Raw genomic sequence first — 18,778 nt, forward strand, 5'->3', positions numbered from 1 at the left:
CCCTTGCATAATCTTTTGTTACAAATTTATCCCCTCCTTCCTCCCACACCCTGCCCTAGCTGGCAGGTAGTCCAATACATGTTAAATATATTGAAATATATGTTAAATCCAATATATGTGCACATATTTATATAGTTATCTGGTTGCATAAAAAATCAGTTCAAGAAGGAACAAAAAGTGAGGAAAAAAAAAACATAAAGCAAATAACAACAGAGAGTGAGAATGCTATGTTGTATTCCACACTCTGTTCCCATGGTTCTCTCTCTGGGTGTAGATGGTTCTCCTCATCACTGCACAAGTAGAATTTCTACTTCTACACACCTGGGTGTGTGCTAAATTTAGGCTCACCTTTCCTGACCATCCTTAATAAGGAAGCAGAGAGCAAAATCCAGACTTCTTGAGAATCCTTCCAGGAAGGAACACTGATCTGCTCTAAGAGCTGTACATGGCTGAGGAAGTTCAGATTGCCCACTAGGGTGTAGCATGGGGGAAGAAAGGTTGATTTTGGAATCAGGATCTGAGTTCAGAATACCTTTCTCAGTCTGGGAGGACCGAGGAGGCCTCTAGTCAGACAGAAGCTGGCCAGAACCAAGCATTATGGCAGCAGGATCCGTCTTCAGAGCTCTGGTATCAGTCAACTGGGTAGCTAAGTCCTTAAAGGTGTCCCAGCCCCTGAGGTTTCTAGATGCCTCATGCTATCTGCCCAAGATGAACCAAGACCCTCAGCAGGAATTTGAATGATGTCACATCCCCGGAGCAGCCTTCTTTGACATTGACCCCTACAGTGACCAGAATGATCACATGCTGCCCAGTGCTGTAGACTTTGCTGAGTATCTTGGCAAGCTGGGGATGGGGAACAGCACCAATGTGGTGATATATGATGCCAGTGATCAGGGCCTCTTCTCTGCCCCCCCACTGTAGTGGATGTTCAGGGACTGCTGGATGGAGGGTTAAGGAACTGGAAGCAATAGGGGTACCTCTTGAGCTCTGGCAAGGCCTGACAATTCAAGCAAAACCCCTTGTCTGTAAAGGCCTATGAAGACATGAAAGATAATATTGGATTACTCAATTCCAGGTTGTAGATGCTTGTGTTGTGTTGAAGGGTGCATCAAGAGTTTGGAGCCAGAACCCCAGATGCTCCCTGACCATCCCCTTCCTCGACTTCCTGACTGAAAAAGCCTGCAGAAAAACTGAAGCATCCAAAGACTGTTCCATGAGAAGAAGGCAGACCTGTCAAAGTCCTTGGAGGCAACCTGTAGTTCAGGAGTCACTGCCTGCCATGTAGCCCTGCATGCTTATCTCTGTGGCAAACCTGATGTGGCCATCTGTGACAGAGCCTGGGTGGAGTGGTACATATGGGCCTGGCCTGAGGATGTTGTCTCAGAGGCAAAACTCTCTGAGTCAGGAGCAAGCAGGGGCCTTCCCTGCTCCCTGGCCACCAGCCTTTACCACCCCAGCATGGGGAGTAGCCCCACCTTACAGTTTTCTTAAGTCTTTTTTTAAATACAGTGGCCAATTTCTTTCTTTCTTTTTTTTTTTTTCCTCAAAGTGTGGCCTGCATGACACATACACTCCCTGCCTCCCTCCCTCTGGGAGGCCATTGAAACATTCTGATTCTGAGACAAATGCTATCCATCAAAAGGGGGAATAGAGGGTACTTTTTGGACAATGGTGAAGGGATCTATTTTGTTGATTAAAGTGGGGAATGGGGAGAAAAGAGGATCCCAAATATGGCCCTCTGAAATTTAGCCTGTGGATCACCAGACCTACTTCCTCCTATCTTTTTGTCAATAAATATGAAATATTTAATCTTTCTTAAAAAAAAAAAAGAACTTGAACTGAAGTAGGGAAGAATTAAATTCAAGTCCCACCTCAGACACAAACTAGTTTTGTGACCCTGGACAAATCACTTAATCTGTGATTATATCAGTTTCCTCAGCTATAAAATGGGAATAAGATTTTTTTTTTAAATTTTGAGTTGAATTTTATTAAAGCTTTTTATTTCAAAATATATGCAAAGATAATTTTCGACATTCACCTTTGTAAAACCTTGTGTTCCAAATTTTTTTCCCTCACTTCCCTCCACTGCCTCCCCTAAATGGCAAGTAATCCAATACGTTAAACATGTTCAATTCTTCTATACATATTTCCACAAGTATCATGCTGCACAAAAAAAAATCAGATCAAAGAGAAAAAAAAATTAAAATGTGAAATAGTCCTCATAGTCCTTTCTCTGGATGAAGATGGCTCTCTTCATCACAAGACCATGGGAACTGACCTGAATCACCTCATTATCGAAAAGAAATATGTCCATCAGAATTGATCATCACATAATCTTGCTGTTGATGTGAACAATGTTCTCCTGATTCTATTCACTTCACTTAGCATCAGTTCAGGTAATTCTCTCCAGGCCTCTCTTAAATCATCCTGCTGGTCCTTTCTCACAGAACAATAATATTCAGTACCATAACTTATTCACCTATTCTCCAATTGATGGGCATCCACTCAGTTTCCAGTTTCTCACCATTACAAAAAGGCTATTACAAACATTTTTGCACAAATACATTCTTTTTCCTTTTATTATCTTTTTAGAATACAGACTCAGGAGAAACACTGCTGGATCAAAGGGCATGCACAGTTTGGTAGCCCTTTGGGCATAGTTCCAAATTGTCCTCAGAATGGTTGGACTAATTCACTACTTCATTAGTGTCCCAATTTTCCTTCATTTCTTTGGCATCTATCATTTTTGAATAGGTTTGATTTGTTTTAAAATGCATTTCTCCAATTAGAAGTGATTAGAACATTTCATATTCCTTCACATAGCTTTGAAATATTCTGAAAACTGCCCTTGACATTTTATCACTTGGGAAATGGCTTTTATTTTTTTAATATAAAAATGGCTCTGTTGCCTATATATTTGAGAAAAGAGGTCTTTATCAGAGACCTCTCTGATAAAATTTTTTATAAAATTTTTACTACTAGTAACTGTCTGTACTACTCTTTATCAAAATATACTTTCCCATATTATCTCTTTTAATTAGATCTCTTTATACTTTTGCTTTCTCAGAGATTGTGATTACTACTCCTGCCTTTTTATTTCAGCTAAAATATAATGCATTCTGCTCTTTCTCCTTATTTTGACTCGGTGTACATATGTCTTTCTTTTTCAAGAGTGTCTCTTGTAAATAAAATATCATTGGACTCTGATTTTTATTCTACTTTTCTATCTACTTTAATTTTATGAGTTCATTCCATTAGTATTTATATTTACAATTACTAACTGCATTTTCCTCTATCATTTCCTCTATGTTCTGTTTATTCATCTCTTTCTGTTTTACCCTTTCCTCAAGTCTCTTTTGCTTCTGAGCATTGGTTCCCTTAATATACTCTCCTATCTATCACTTTTTTTTTCTCTTCTTTCTCCTATTAACCTGTTGAGTAAAATAGATTTCTTTACCCAATTAAGAGTGTGTGTATCATATATACACATATACATATGTGTGATTGCAGTTTGTTGTTATCATTCTGATGATACTAAAGTTCAAATATTGCCTATCACATCCACATCTTCCCCTCAACTGTAAAAGCTTTTCTCTGCATACCCCATTTATGTGAAAATTTTCCCATTCTATTTTTCTTTTTCCCTTCTCCCAATGAATCCCTTTCTCACCTCTTCATGTTTTTAGATCATCCCAACATAATTGACTCACACCCATATCCTCTTATTCTTTATAACTGCCCTAATAATGATATAGTTCTTAGGAGTTGCAAGTATCATTGCCGTATAGGAATTTAAACAATTTAACTTTATTGATTCTTTTATAATTACTCTTTCATCTTTACCTTTTTATGCTTCTCTTCAGTATTGTGTTTGAAGTCAAAATTTCTCTTCTATTCTCTAGTCTTTTCATCAGGAATGTCCCGGAGTCTTCTACATTTCATTAAATATCCATTTTCCCCTGAAGGATTATATTCTATTTTGCTGGATAGGTGATTTTTGGTTATAATCCTAGATCCTTTATCCTCCAGAATATCATTTTCCAAGTCTCTGCTTCTTTAATGTAAAAATCATGAAATTTTGTGTGCTCCTCCCTGTGGCTCCATGATATTTTAATTATTTCCTTTTGGCTGATTGAAACATATTTTCTCCTTGACCTAAGAGTTCTAAAATTTAGCCATAATATTTTTGGTATTTCCATCATGAAATAATCAGTGGATTCTTTCAATTTATGTTTTATATTTTTAATCTAAGATATTGGGACACTTTTCCTATACTATTTCTTGAAATATGATACATAGACTCCTTTTTTAGATCATGGCTTTCAGGCAGTTCAATAATTATTAAATCATTTCTCCTTGCTTTTTTTCCAGGTCAGTTTTTTTTTCCAGTAAAAGAGGTCCCAATTTCTTCTGTTTTTATTCTTTTTATTTTGTTTTATTTTTTCTTGGTGTTTCATGGAATCATTAGCTTTCTTTTGCCCAATCCTAATTCTAGAAAATCATATTCTTCAGTAAGCTTTTGTACCTCTTTTTCATTTGATCAATTCTCCTTTTTAAGAACTTTTTTCTTCCACTTGAATAATTGTACTTTTTCAGTTATTTTCTTCAGTGAATTTTTATGCCTCTTTTTGGGAGGTTTATTCTGCTTTTTATGTCTCTTTTACCAATAACCCAATTATGCTTCTTACAGGTTTTTGTTTTTATTTTTGTTGCTGAGGCCATTGAGGTTAAGTGACTTGCCCTGGGTCACATAGCCAGAAAGTGTTAAATGTCTGAGTTCATATTTGAACTCAGGTCTTCCTGACTTCAGGGCTAATACTCTGTCCACTGCACCAACTAGCTCTCTCACAGTTATTTTCTTTAACACTTTTAGTGTTTCTTCTGCCTACCTATTAATTCTCTTTTCAAAAACTTCTTGGATAATTCTCATTTCTTTTCCCATTTTCCCCTACTATTCCTATCTCTATCTTTAGTTCTTCTAGGATTTCTTGTTGGGCTTGATCCCTAGTTAACTTTTTTTCTTTGAGACCAGTAATTACTGTTTCTATATTGTTGTCTTTTCTCCTGACTGTCCTGGTCTTCCTTGCCACTGTATCAGGTCTTTATGGTCAAGTTCTTTGTTGTTGTTGTTGCTGTTGTTTGCTTATTTTCCAGCTTATTGCTTAATGTTAAACTTTATGTTAAAATAAGACTCTACTCATTTGAGTCCGGGGATATACTGTCTAAGTTTCATGCTTTTTTGTGCTACTATTTTCAGAACTAGTTCTGGAGGTCTGCGAGTTTGTGGTACTTCCAAGGTGGTGTGATCTGGGGAAAGGTATGATCACCATTCTCCTGATCTGTGTTCTGTCTTTATTCAGAAAGAAATTCTAGTTCCCTACAGCCACACATACTATACCTCCTCTTAGCCTTTGAATTTTAAGTTTCTTGCTGTCCTCTGACCTTCTGATCCCTTGTAACTGAACGCAAATGCTCCTCTCTACCCTAAAACTGTGACCATGGCCCCTCTTCCTTAATGTTCTTCTCCAACATAGAAATGTGACCCAGAACTGCATATTGGGCATAGAGTTGCTAGTCAGTACAAGCTGTACCCAGTGCCAAGAAAGAGCCTTCTGCAATCTCTTACTGACCTGTTGTCCAACCTTCTTATTATCTCTTGAGTTGAGAGCTCCTGAAGCTGCTGCTACTGGTTTTATTCCTGCTGCTGCTGCAGCTGTCTTGGCTACCTCCAAAATCCACTGCATGCATTTTGGGCTGGCTCCCACCCTACATCACAGACGTCTTCTGCTGACCTTAAGTTGTTTTAGGATGATAAATGAATCACCCTGTTTTTTTGTTGGATCTGCCACTCCACAATTTGATTTGAAGCATTATTTTGAAGTTTTTTTTAGAGTGGAATGTTGAGTTTGACAGAGTTGCTGCCTCTAATATGCCATTTTGGCTCTGCCTTAAATATTCTTTCAGTTAGAAAATTAGAAGTTGTACCTTAGAAGTCCAACTTAACCTAAGAAATGGATTTTTTCCTAAGTATGTTTACATCCTTAACAATGTACTGCTTGAGTATCTTTAGTAAGAGGAAAGTTTCTATCTCATAAGCAAATCCTTTTTTTAACTGCTTCAGTTATTAAAATGTTACATATTATATTAAGCTGAGATCTGTTTTACTATAACCTCTACTCACTGATCTAACTTGTGTCCAGTAATAATTTTTATCCATTTTGTATTTTACATCCCTTCAGAATTTGAAGACAATAATCATGTTCCTTTAAGTCCTCTATTTTTCTTGTTAAATATCTTTAATTTCTTCAACTGATCTTTGTATAATACGTTTTTAATTCCTTAAATATATTATTTCCCCTACTCTGACTGTATTTGAGTTAAGCATTAATTGTTCTAAGATATTGTGCCTAGAACTTAACATAATAATAACAGATGGACTCACTAGAATAGAGGAGTCTCTCCCCATTCCGATGCATACATCTTTCAGCCACTACAATGATTTTACTAAAGCATAAGCACTTCCATCTTGTCTCCACTTATTCAATAAACTTCAGTGGTTCCCAATTGCCTCCAGAATCAAATACAAAATTGTCTATTTATTATTCAAAGTCCTCTATATAATTGCCCTTTTCTACCTTTCCAGTCTTCTTATTCTTTACCCCCATCATGTACTTTTCAAACCAATGACACTGATCTCATGACTATTCCAAAAACACATATAATCTCTTTATATAATAATAAAACATTATATTTTAACTTAGTAAAATGTGGTGTGATATGCATAGCAAACAGGGTTAAGGGATTTGCCCAAGATTATACTATTAGGAAGTGTCTGAGGCCAGATTTGAACTCATAATAATTACTCTTCCTGATTCCAAGCCCAGTGTGCTAACCACTCTATTATCTAATTTCCTACATAAATAATATCATATTCTAAAATTAAGGCAATATAGGCCCTGAAGGGGATCCCTACATATGGATTAGAGGCTGCCATTTCTATTTGAATTTGATATCTCTGCAATATATTCTACACTATTATGCATTATGCTACACTATATAAGATATATACCATATTCTATATAAAATATCTGCCTCTTGGTCCATTAAAGGCTAAGACCAAATAGAGATCAAGTCTTGATGATTTTTCTCTAAGGATCTCACTTTTTTCACATTTCATGTTTCCAGTATTAAACATCTGGCATCTCATAGTGTGGTACCTGGAAGGGACTTTGTGCTTGCTGAAAGATAATTACAAGATGGTGACGTGAAAGTAGAAGCTTTCATTCTGAGCCACTTTTCCCAAGCTGTTTTCTCCTAATCGCTCTCATAGAGTTACTTATCCAAGTTGCCTAAGGATATCCAGGAAAAGTGATCTGTGCTACATCTTACTGCCTAAACATCACCACCTGGTTTTAACAAGTTTTATACTACATCTTAAAGAAATCCACTGACAGTGACATATGAACCTGTTTTTAGCTTGTTCTTACTAATTTTTACCAATCTGTACTAACTGCTGCTATCCCTGAGATAGATAGAGGGGTGATAGACACATATAAAATGTGTACATATATTATCTATAATATATCCATACAAATATATTTGATGTCTGTTTATGTTTGTGTGTGTGCATAAAATCCCATACTATACGCTGCTACCTCTTTTGGCTTGAAGAATCAAGCTGGCCTACTTTCTCATCCTATGGCCTGTGCTTGATATAATTTATTTCCCTTTTACCTGATTTATGTAACTATATAATAATAAAATAATAATTATAAAATAAATACAGAGTAAATACAGACTGTTCTTCATTCATTCATGAGTGGCCAATTCATCATAACCTCATGGACCATAGCTGCCAATACTCTCCATGGCAAGGATACTGGAATAGTTTGCCATTTCCTACTCTATTGAATAAAGGTAAACAGGTTAAATGGCTTGCCCAGAATTACATGGCTAATAAGAGTCTAAGGCTGAATTTGAACACAGGTCTTCCTGACTTTAGTTGCAATGCTCAATCTACTTAACACTCAGATGCCTCAATTTGGGGACAGTATAAAAATGACAGGAAAAACTTCCTGTAGAAGGTAGCACATGAGCTGAATATTGAAAGTATCTAGGAACAAGTAGGTCAGCTTGACTGGAACATAGAATATATAAGAGGGAATAATGTGTAATCAACCTTGTGAGATAGGCTGAAGCCCAGATAATAATAATAGAAACTGTATAGCACTTAATATGTGCCAGATATTGTACTAAGTGCTTTAAAATTATTACTGCATTTGACTCTTACAAAAATACTGTTAAATAGGTGCTGTTATTATCCTAATTTTACAAATGTATAAAAAAATGTAGAGGAAACTGAAGCAAACTGTAGGCACAGTGGGTGATTTGCTCAGCATTATATAACTAGTAAGTTCCTGAGACTGGATTTGAATTCAGATTTTTCCTGACTCTTGGTCCTGTGCACTATTTATAGAGCAACCTCGCTGCCCCTGATAAAATAGCATTTTATAGCATATTTTGAAGCAGTTCTCCTTTTTTTCCCTAAAGGCAATATTGAAATATTCAGTCTTCTTGTTTAGGGGAGTAACATCCTCAGATCTGTTAATTTATCCTTAGATCAGATAATTATATCATGCGATTCCCCCCAAAAAACAAGAACAACTACATAAAAAATAGGATAACATTCTTATTCACATATAAGATAAAGTAACTTTCACTCACAGAGGTTAAGGGACTTTCCTAAGAAATCTTCAATTCCAACCACAATCTTCTGATTCCAAATCCTTTCTCTTTTCAACTCAGCATGTCTATAAGTCAGAAATGTAGAACTCATAATCTACTCAGCAGCAGCACAGACTTTCTTTTCTTCAGAAAAGGGAAGAGACCTTTAAAACCATACTGCCACTGACTCATTCAGAGATGGGGAGATAAAGTGGGAGCAGAGTGGCACTTATTTCTACTAAGGGAGAAAACATTCCTGTAAGTGTACTGCATCCAAAATGAAGGCTTAAAAGTTTGTCCCCAGATGGTTTCCCTGAAAATAGGACAGGAAAGAACCAGAAGCATTATAAAGTCATTTGTTAGGCAGACATGGGGCATATCTATACTCTCTGCTCCTGGGAAAGTGAGGCTGGTGGATCTCTTGAACTTGGGAGTCCTAAGCTCAGCGGACTAAGTCAATAATGTTTTTAGATTGTTTTGTAATTAATATGAAGAAGTGGAAGGCCACTAGGTTGCTGAAGGGGGGGCAAGTTGCTTAACATAAAGGGTAAACAATTTTAAAATGCATTAGGTTAAGTCACAGTACTCAATATAGAGCAAAAATAAAAACAACATACCCTACTCTTTTCCAAACTTCCCTGTTTTTGTTAGACATAACTATCTTTCCAATCACCCAAATTTGTAATCTTGGCATTGTTATCAATTCCTTACACTCATGCTTCAATGGCCAATCATTTGCCAAATCTTCTCATTTCTACTTCTATCACATTTCAATACCTTCTTGCACTTGCATAATTCCACTTTAGCTCAGATTCACATCACACCTTACCTGGATTATTGGAATGGCCTTTTAATTTGTCTCTGTCTCTCTACCCTTCACACTGTTGAAAAGGTAATTTCTCTTAAGGATAAAACCAACCATGAGACTCCCCTTCTCAATCAATCCCAATGGCTTCTTATTGTTTCTAGAATAAAGTATTAAAAAATCTGCTTAACTTTTAAAGTCCTATACCACCAGTCTCCAATCTATCCTCAGCAGCTCACTGGGCATGAATGTCCTGTGATCCAGATACAATGATTTTCTTTTTCCTCCTTAAATAGGACATGTCCTCTAGCATCCAGTTATATTGGTCTACTTGCATTCCTTAATTGTCATACCCCATCTCCAATTGTCAACATCCAAAAGTTTCTTTTTCTAGCTGTTCCCCCAAGCCTGAAATGCTCTGCTCCTGGTCTTTCTTCAAAACTCACTCATATCTCATCTTCTGCTGAAGTCTTTTCTGAGCCTCTGGCTTCTAGTGCCTTCTCCCTCTGAAATATAAATTCCTTCTATTCTTATATATGGCTTGTATGTATGCAGTTATTCTATGTTGTCTCCTCAATTAGGAATGATCTCCTTACTAGAAAATGAGTGAATGAACATCATTGGGGAATGTACTGGAATATTATTGTTTTGTAAGAAATGATGAGCAGTCTAATTTCAGAAAAGCTTGTCAGGACTTACATAAGCTGAAGCTAAGTGAAGTGAGCAAGAACAAAACAACATTATACACAATAACAACAAGATTACATGATAATCAACTATGATGGACTTGGTTCTTTTCAACAATTAAATGATTCAAGGCAATTCCAATAGACTTCATGGAAAGTTCTATTTGCATCCAGAGAGAGAATTATGGATACTGAATGTGGATCAAAGCATAGTATTTTCACCTTTTTTGTTGTTTGGTTGCTTTTTTTTCTTTCTCCTATTTTTCCCTTTTGGTTTGATTTTTCTTATGCAGCAGGACAAATATGGAAATATATTTAGAAGAATTTCACATGTTTAACCTATATCAAATTGCTTGCTGCCTTGGGGAGGGGACAGGGAGAATGGGAGAAAAAAAATGAAACACAAGGTTTTGCAAAGGTGAATGTTGAAAACTATCTTTGTATGTATTTGGAAAAATAGAACACTATTTTTTCAAAAAAAATTAGGTAAGATCCTTGATACCAAGGTCTGTTTTTGTTTTTTAACCAGTTTTCATTGATTCATTGCAGAAACTTGCACAAAGGAAGAAGTTAATTAATACTTGTGAACAAACTGACTTCACGATGACATAAAGATTTTGTAAATAACAAAGACATTTTAAGGCGTTTATAAAAGAAAGAAATAATTATGCCAGACTATATAACAAAAATTGTTATATAGCAATTCCTATAGCAGGAGTTGTTCATATATCAGATACTTTGTAGAATACACTAACATTGGCATTATTAGTTTTGATCAATCCCTAGCAATCCAAAATTAGAGGCTTAGTGAATTCAACCAATCATTAAGATTTTTTCCTCACATTTATTTATCTAAAAACTGGGGGATAGAATGGTTTGTTTTGACTACAGATAAATGTGGTGCTAAGGAGAGTATGATGGGGAAAAGGTAACATCCAAATTTTTGGAAGAAAATTTGAAGACAGCGAAATCAAATTTGGCAGTGGAGGAGATCATGGAAGTCATCTTGGAGAAGGTGACATCTGAGCTGCGCCTCAAAGGGAGAGGAGTATTTCATCCAATAGACATGAGAGAATGTTTAAGGTAGGGGGAAAAATTTGTGAATACCTAGAGTCTCCATAGTGGTCAAAGCATGAAGCAATTTGGGGAAACAGCTGGTGAGGCAATTTAGCAGGAACATTCAATGTGCAAAGGGGAATAAAATGAAATAAGAATGAAAAATAAAATGGAACCTGACTGCATGGGGTTTAACTGTGAGGCTGAAGAGTTTTTACTGTATCCTTTGAGCCACAGGGAACTGCTGAATGTTTTTGAACAAGGGAGTGACATCATCAGAACTGAGCATTAAGAAGCACTTTGTTTGGTAGACATCGGAGAGTAGAAAGGTTAGAGACAGAGAGATCAGTCAGTAGACTTTTACAGCGGTCCAGGTGAGAGGCTTTTGAAATGTTTACATTAATTTCCTTTGTTCAGTTAGTGCTGCAATTACACAAATCACTGGCTGCAACTACAAAGTACATTTACTGAATTTTACAATTTGGTGACAAGGGCCTGAAGTATTGTAGCTGTCATACAGGAAGTTAAAGAGAATACTTTCCAGCTAGGCCATATAATCCTAGATTTAGAACTGTAAGCACCTGAGAAGTCATCTAGTCTAAATCCCTTATTTTGCAAAATAGGAAACTGATCCAAAATGAGGAAAAGTAGCTTGTATAATGTCACACCAAGGAAGGATTCAAGCCCAGGTTCTCTGATTCCAAATCAAGTATGTTTTTGTTTTTTGTTTTTTGTTTTTTGGCTAAACCATAGTCAATTAATTAGCAAGCGTATATTAAGAATTAAGAATTAAGAATTTACTACATTCCAGATACTGTACTGGGTTCTAGGGATACAAAGACAATGAATGAAACAATATCTACTCCCACAAAGCTTACATTCTAATGAAAAAACAAGTACTTAAATAAATATATACAGAATAAATATAAAGTGATAATTTTTTTAAAAATTCAAAATAATTAAATATAAGGCATTTGGGGAAAGAGGGCACTAACTTGGAGAAAATCTAAAAAGATTTCACATGGTGGTACCAGAGATACATATTGAAGCAACATACAAATTCTATGATGTGGAAATGTGGAGGAAATCCATTCCAGACATGGAAGAAGGCCAGGACAAAGGCAGAGAGATGGGATGTGAAGTGTCTCATTGGTGGTTGGAGAGAAGGCCAGCTTGTCTGACTCATAGTTATGTCTAATGACGCTAGAATGATTGTGACTAGGCTGCATAGAACTTTAAATGATAAACACAGGATTTTATATTTTATTTTGGAGGCTATTCCTATAGCCACTGAAATTAGTGAAATAAGGGAATCACATGGTCATATATGTGTTTAAGGCAAATCATTTTGGAGGCAGAATATAGGACAAAATATAAAATCCATAAGATATTGGACTTCCCATCTCCCTATACATGTCCTAACATGGAAAAACAGCAGCTCCATCTTCCCCCCTGCCTTGTTCAGCTACTGGCAGTCAGTGTCTGCATTGTCAGAAGTTAAGGACAAGATGAACTCGTTGTTCCACATGAAGCCCAGCAAAGGCACAACAGCACATCTGAGAAAGCTTCCTATCTCAGAATTGGAGTGGGGAAAGGCCAGGAGCTGTGCATTTTTGTTAGCCACATACACTTTCTAAGCTTGAACCCACTTTACCCTTGACTCTACTTGAAGGGGTTTGTCAAAGACTTTTGGAAGCATATTTTTGTACCAGCTTTCCTTGTTGTAGTATTTTCATTAAAATCTTCTTCTAAAAAACTAGTTGGCTAAATGTATTTAGGTAAAGGATTAAGTCAATGGTGTGAGAGAAAGTAAGCCCGGATCCCACAGAAGTACCCTTTGACCCTTGAGTGGAAATATGTACACTATGTTAATCTGAAAAACTGACTTGTCTGGGAAAATGGCAGCTGGGGCATCTAAATCCATATGCACAACAGACAGAAATATCTTAGTTTAGAAGAAAAAAAGGAAAGTTTGGGAGGAATGATAATTCCCTTTGATTTGAAGTCCTCAGCACTTTGCCCTATATTGGCTTCTTTCATGTTTAATTTGAATACATAACAGACCATTCTCAAAAAAAAATTTCAAATTTTGTAAATTTCCTCCATATTTTGTTAGGTTGTATAAAAGGACAGCCTTCGAACTTATGGACACTGTATTTCTACTTATTTTTTTAACTTTAGGCAAACAAAGACTGCAGTGGTGTGATTTAATCATTATTTTTCCTCCTACAATTAACCCTAATCTGTTTTTTAAAGAAACAACATGAACTATTAACAAGGGACACTACTGGTCCACTCTACAAAAACAAAGCAATCTTCAGATGGAAATGATGCTGGATTAGATGATAATAAGCATATTTAAGAGTCATCTTACCTGAGACCTATCTGTTTCTTTCAATATTCCAAAGCAAAGTGGAAAAGGGCTTCTTCAGTCTTAAGAATAGTTATTGAGGAGTTCCCCTTCCCCCTTAATTAGTTTTACAATGGTGAATCAATTAATTTCAACTTGATTCTTATTAAGATAGTTGTTGGAAGATGCTAGAGTAAGCTGGTCACCTAAGTGGTGCAGTGGGTAGAGTACTGAATCTGAAGTCAAGAAGACTCATCTTCCTGAGTTCACATCTTGCCTCAGACACTTACTAGCTGTGTGATCCTGGGTAAATCCTTCACTCTGTCTCCTGGAGAAGGAAATGGCAAACCATGTCAGCATCTTTGCCAAGAAAACCCCAAGTGGGACACATTTAAAATAACTGAACAGCAAAAAACAAGGCAAACATGGGTAGTTTTTAATATATATATATATATAATATATAAATGCATATATTATATATAATATATATTTTAATATTTATATAATATATATTTATTAAAAGACAAATATAAGTCATATGTTTTGGTATATAGATACACAGATATATGAAAAAGTATTAATCACTATCTAGAAGTCAGACACTAAGTGCTAGAAATACAAATGCAAGGAAAAAGACAGTCTCTATCCTTGAGGAATTTTAATTAGAAAAAGGACTATATCAAAGGGAGTTGAAAAATCAGGGTGGAGGAATGTTGACAGTACCAATGTGGGTATAAGAATCTGAGGGATAAGAATAAAAGCTACAGAGAAGTGAGTGTGGACCCTCAAATGCAAGTTCTACAAAGTAACTTTTGAGTCAAAAAAGGAGCACTTCAGAACAAAGGCATTTCTAGTGTGAGAAAGCTTCTAGGAGGGAGTTGGGAAAGTCTGAACCTACAGCAGCAGGTTTAGAACAGAAGTGAGCCTGAACACTTTCTCAAATGGAGATTCTAAATAAACAGTGAAATGAGGAGTCACATCTTGGCTGGACTACTTGCATTAGTCAAGTGACACCTTTGGCAAATTCAATAATTTCCCTAAAAATCTATTATTTTTCTGTTTAATCAAGGGACTAGTTAAACAATCACTACATTCTCTTCTGTTCCTTGAAATTTTTGACTTATTATTGATGTTGTTGCTGCTCCTATTATTTTGCTGGATTTATGATTTATTGGATGCAAGGAAATCATAGGTCCAAGCTAAAAGAAATGAATTGCTGATAAAGATTTTATATTTATGTATCTGCCTTAAAGGTAAAGTGATCCTCTCTTGTTCACACAGCCATTATGTATCAGGTGCAAGTGTTAAATTCACCTGTTCTTGACTCTAGGCCTCCTGGACCCTTAAACCACTAGAATATGCTCTTTTATAATATCTGACAGAAGTCTATTGAAATGTTTATATTAATTTCCTTTGTTCTTCTAGTCTTGAAATTACACAAATAATATTAGATCAAAACTACCAAAATATATTTATTGGATTTTTAAAAAGGAAAGATAAAGAAAAAGGTTTTGTTTTGTTTTTTATCTTTAATAGTGATGTGAATACATCCTGGCTTGCATGACTGTAATATGATAATGACATGGGAGAGAAACAAAACCATTCAGTCACTGAAAATAAATTCTTATGATTTTAGAAGCATCTGACTTTCACTTTAGTGCTCTGCTATCTTCTTGAAACTAATGAATGACCTCTAATTTCTAAATATTGTATAACAGAATCATGGAAATTTGGAAATGGAAAAGAAATCAGAAAACATTAAGCTCAACCTGTACCTAAGCAGGAATCTCTAATACATTACTCCAAACATGTGAGCATCCAGGCTCTTTTTTTAAAATTATAGCTTTTTATTGACAAAACATATGCATGGGTAATTTTTTACATTGTCCCTTGCACTCACTTCTGTTCCGACTTTTCCCTCCCCTCCCTCCACCTCCTCCCCTAGATGGCAGACAATCTTATAAGTGTTAAATTGGTTAAATTATATCCTAGATACTATATATATATATATATATATATATATATATATATATATATATATATATATATATATATATATATGCACATCCATACAGTTCTCTTGTTGCACAAGAAGAATTGGATTCAGAAGGTAAAAATAACCTGGGAAGAAAAACAAAAATGCAAGTGGTCCACATTCATTTCCCAGTGTTCCTTCTCTGGATGTAGCTGATTCTGTCCATCATTGATCGATTGGAACTGGATTAGATCTTCTCTTTGCTGAAGATATCCACTTCCATCAGAATACATCCTCATACAGTATCATTGTTGAAATGTATAATGATCTCCTGATTCTGCTCATTTCACTCAGCATCAGTTGATGTAAGTCTCTCCAAGCCTCTCTGTATTCCTCCTGTAGGTCATTTCTTACAGAACAATAACATTCATGTACCACAATTTACCCAACTATTCTCCAATTGATGGACATCCATTCATTTTCCTAGTTTCTGGCCACTACAAAAAAGGCTGCCACAAACGTGTTGGCACATACAGGTCCTTTTCCCTTCTTTAAGGTCTTTTTGGGATATAAGCCCAGTAGTAACACTGCTGGATCAAAGGGTATGCACAGTTTGATAACTCTTTGGGCACAGTTCCAAATTGCTCTCCAGAATGGCTGGATTCATTCACAACTCCAACAACAATGCATCAGTGTCCCAGTTTTCCCACATCCCCTCCAACATTCATCATTATCTTTCCTGTTACCTTAGCCAATCTGACAGATGTGTAGTGGTATCTCAGGGTTGTCTTAATTTGCATTTCTCTGATCAATAGTGATTTGGAACACTCTTTCATATAAGTAGAAATAGTGTTAATTTCATCATCTGAAAATTATCTGTTCATATCCTTTGACCATTTATCAATTGGAGAATGCCTTGATTTCTTAAAAATTAGAGTCAATTATCTATATATTTTGGAAATTAGGCCTTTATCTGTAAAAATATTTTCCCAATTTGTTACTTCCCTTCTAATCTTGTTTGCATTCATTTTTTTTGTACAAAGGCTTTTTAATTTGATATAATCAAAGTTTTCTATTTTGTGATCAATAATGATATCTAGTTCTCCTTTGGTCATAAATTCCTTCCTCCTCCACAAGTCTGAGAGGTAAACTATCCTCTGTTCCTCTTATTTATTTACAATCTCATTCTTTATGCCTAAATCATGAACCTATGCATCCAGGCTCTTTTTTTTTTTTAAATCAAACTCCTGTAGTGAGAAACCTATTCCTTCCTGAAGCAACATATACAACTTTAGGAAGCTCCTTTTCTTAGAAAGTCCTTTACTGAACAGGAACCTGACTCAATAATTACTTCCCATTGATCAGGCAGGGGAAATGAAATATTCCTTTGTGAGAGCCTCTTACAGGAATGACACCACCATGATACAAACATGAAAAGAGAAAGCAAAAAGTGAATTACTGCTACTTTATTATTTTCCTCATGAGGTCTTATTGAAAGATGACAAAGTTCTACACTTCTATAATGCTTGATAATATATAAAGCATTTTCTTCTCTATTATCAAAGTTGATCCTCAAAACAACTTTATCAAGTAGGCAAGGCAAATATTTTCATTTATAAAGAAATTGAGGCCTGAGGAGGCTAACCAATTTATTTAAAGTCATACAGCTAGCAAATGACAGTTTTAGGATTTGAATCCAGAACATCTGACTCTAAATCAGTGCTCTTTTTACTTTATCAAACTAATTCTCATAGAAGGGTAAAATATTCCATAAATACACAATACCAATTACAATAACAATGGATTGTTAGCATTGCATAAAAGAAAAATTTTTAACTTTATATTTTCCTAAAATATGTCCCCTTAAAATCTAAAATATGTCTTTTTTACATATAGTTTTCTGCAGTATCCATATTTTTATCCTTCCTCCTCTCAGGGAGCTATTCCAATAATAATACTATAAGAAATAATATTTTAAGATAAAAGAAAATAAAAAGAGGAAATACTAGCATAATCAAATCTATGAAATGTGTAATATTTTTAGAAAAAGGAGTGATGTGAAATCAGGAGCATGCTGGTAATGTTTAACAAGCAGCACTCCACACATAAAAAATTCCCTATATATATATATATATATATACGCATACATATATACATAAACATATATATATATATACATAAACATATATATACATATAAAATTTAATCTGGATTATTAACATTATCTCTATCACTTTCTTAGATCTGGACACTAACAACAACAACAACAAAAAACAGATAAAGCTCTGATTTGTAGCATTTGCCAATTTCCAAGGCACATTGGAGGCACAGTGGATAGTCTAAAAGTCTACAAGTCAGGAAACTTTAGTTCAAAACTAGCTTCAGATACTTACTATGTGACCCAGGGCAATCACTTAATCCTCTAAGCCTCAGTTTCCCCATCTTTGAAATGAGCTGGAGAAAGAAATGGCAAATCACTTCAGTATTTCTGCCAAGAAAACCCCAAATAGGGTTTACAGAGAGTTGGCCAAGACTGAAAAGAATCAACAACAAAGGATAAAATGCTCACAATGAACATTTTAAAATCAATTTTTGTGAGGCAAAAGGATCTGGCTCCAGCATACCTCTGGGTATGTTTTTTTCTTTCATATCTTTTCTCTCTAACCATGCTTTCTTTAACTATCTTTAACATATGCTGAAATCTTGGATATGTGAACTATGTCTGCAAATAGGATTTTGAATTGGACTACATATGGAAATTACCCTGAATATGGAATCAGGAAAACTGGGTTCAAGTCTGGCACTTATTCTGATGGTGTATATGATGAAACGCAAGTGATTTCTTCTCTTTGAGAGAGAGTGTCCTCATCTATCTAACTGATATAACTATACTCTCTATATAATAACATTGTTTGAAAAGCACTTGGTAAACTTTAAAATGCTATAGAAATGGTTTGAACAGTAAAAGGAGGATCTGTGTTCAAATTCAACCTTGGGCAAATCATTTGATCTCCTTTGCCTGAGTTTCTTCATCTGTGAAATTATGGGAATGGACTAGACAATCATACTTGTTTCTTCTATCTGTAGATTATGAGAAATTAAGGTTGTTGGGCCAAATAACTGAATTTCAGAAAGAAGAAAACTTTTGACCATTACTGGAAGTAAAGGAGGGTTCTAGCTTC

The 18,778-nt window shown here is 35.4% G+C and overlaps 1 pseudogene; it reads left to right on the top strand.

Annotated features, from left to right (window-relative positions):
• The first annotated feature begins 594 nt into the window (after nt 1-594).
• On the top strand, nt 595-1,491 carry LOC141552702 (3-mercaptopyruvate sulfurtransferase pseudogene; annotated as a pseudogene).
• The last annotated feature ends 17,287 nt before the right edge of the window (nt 1,492-18,778 follow it).

This window comes from Sminthopsis crassicaudata, chromosome 2, assembly GCF_048593235.1.
Source record: "Sminthopsis crassicaudata isolate SCR6 chromosome 2, ASM4859323v1, whole genome shotgun sequence".
In the NCBI taxonomy this organism is placed as follows: Eukaryota; Metazoa; Chordata; class Mammalia; order Dasyuromorphia; family Dasyuridae; genus Sminthopsis; species Sminthopsis crassicaudata.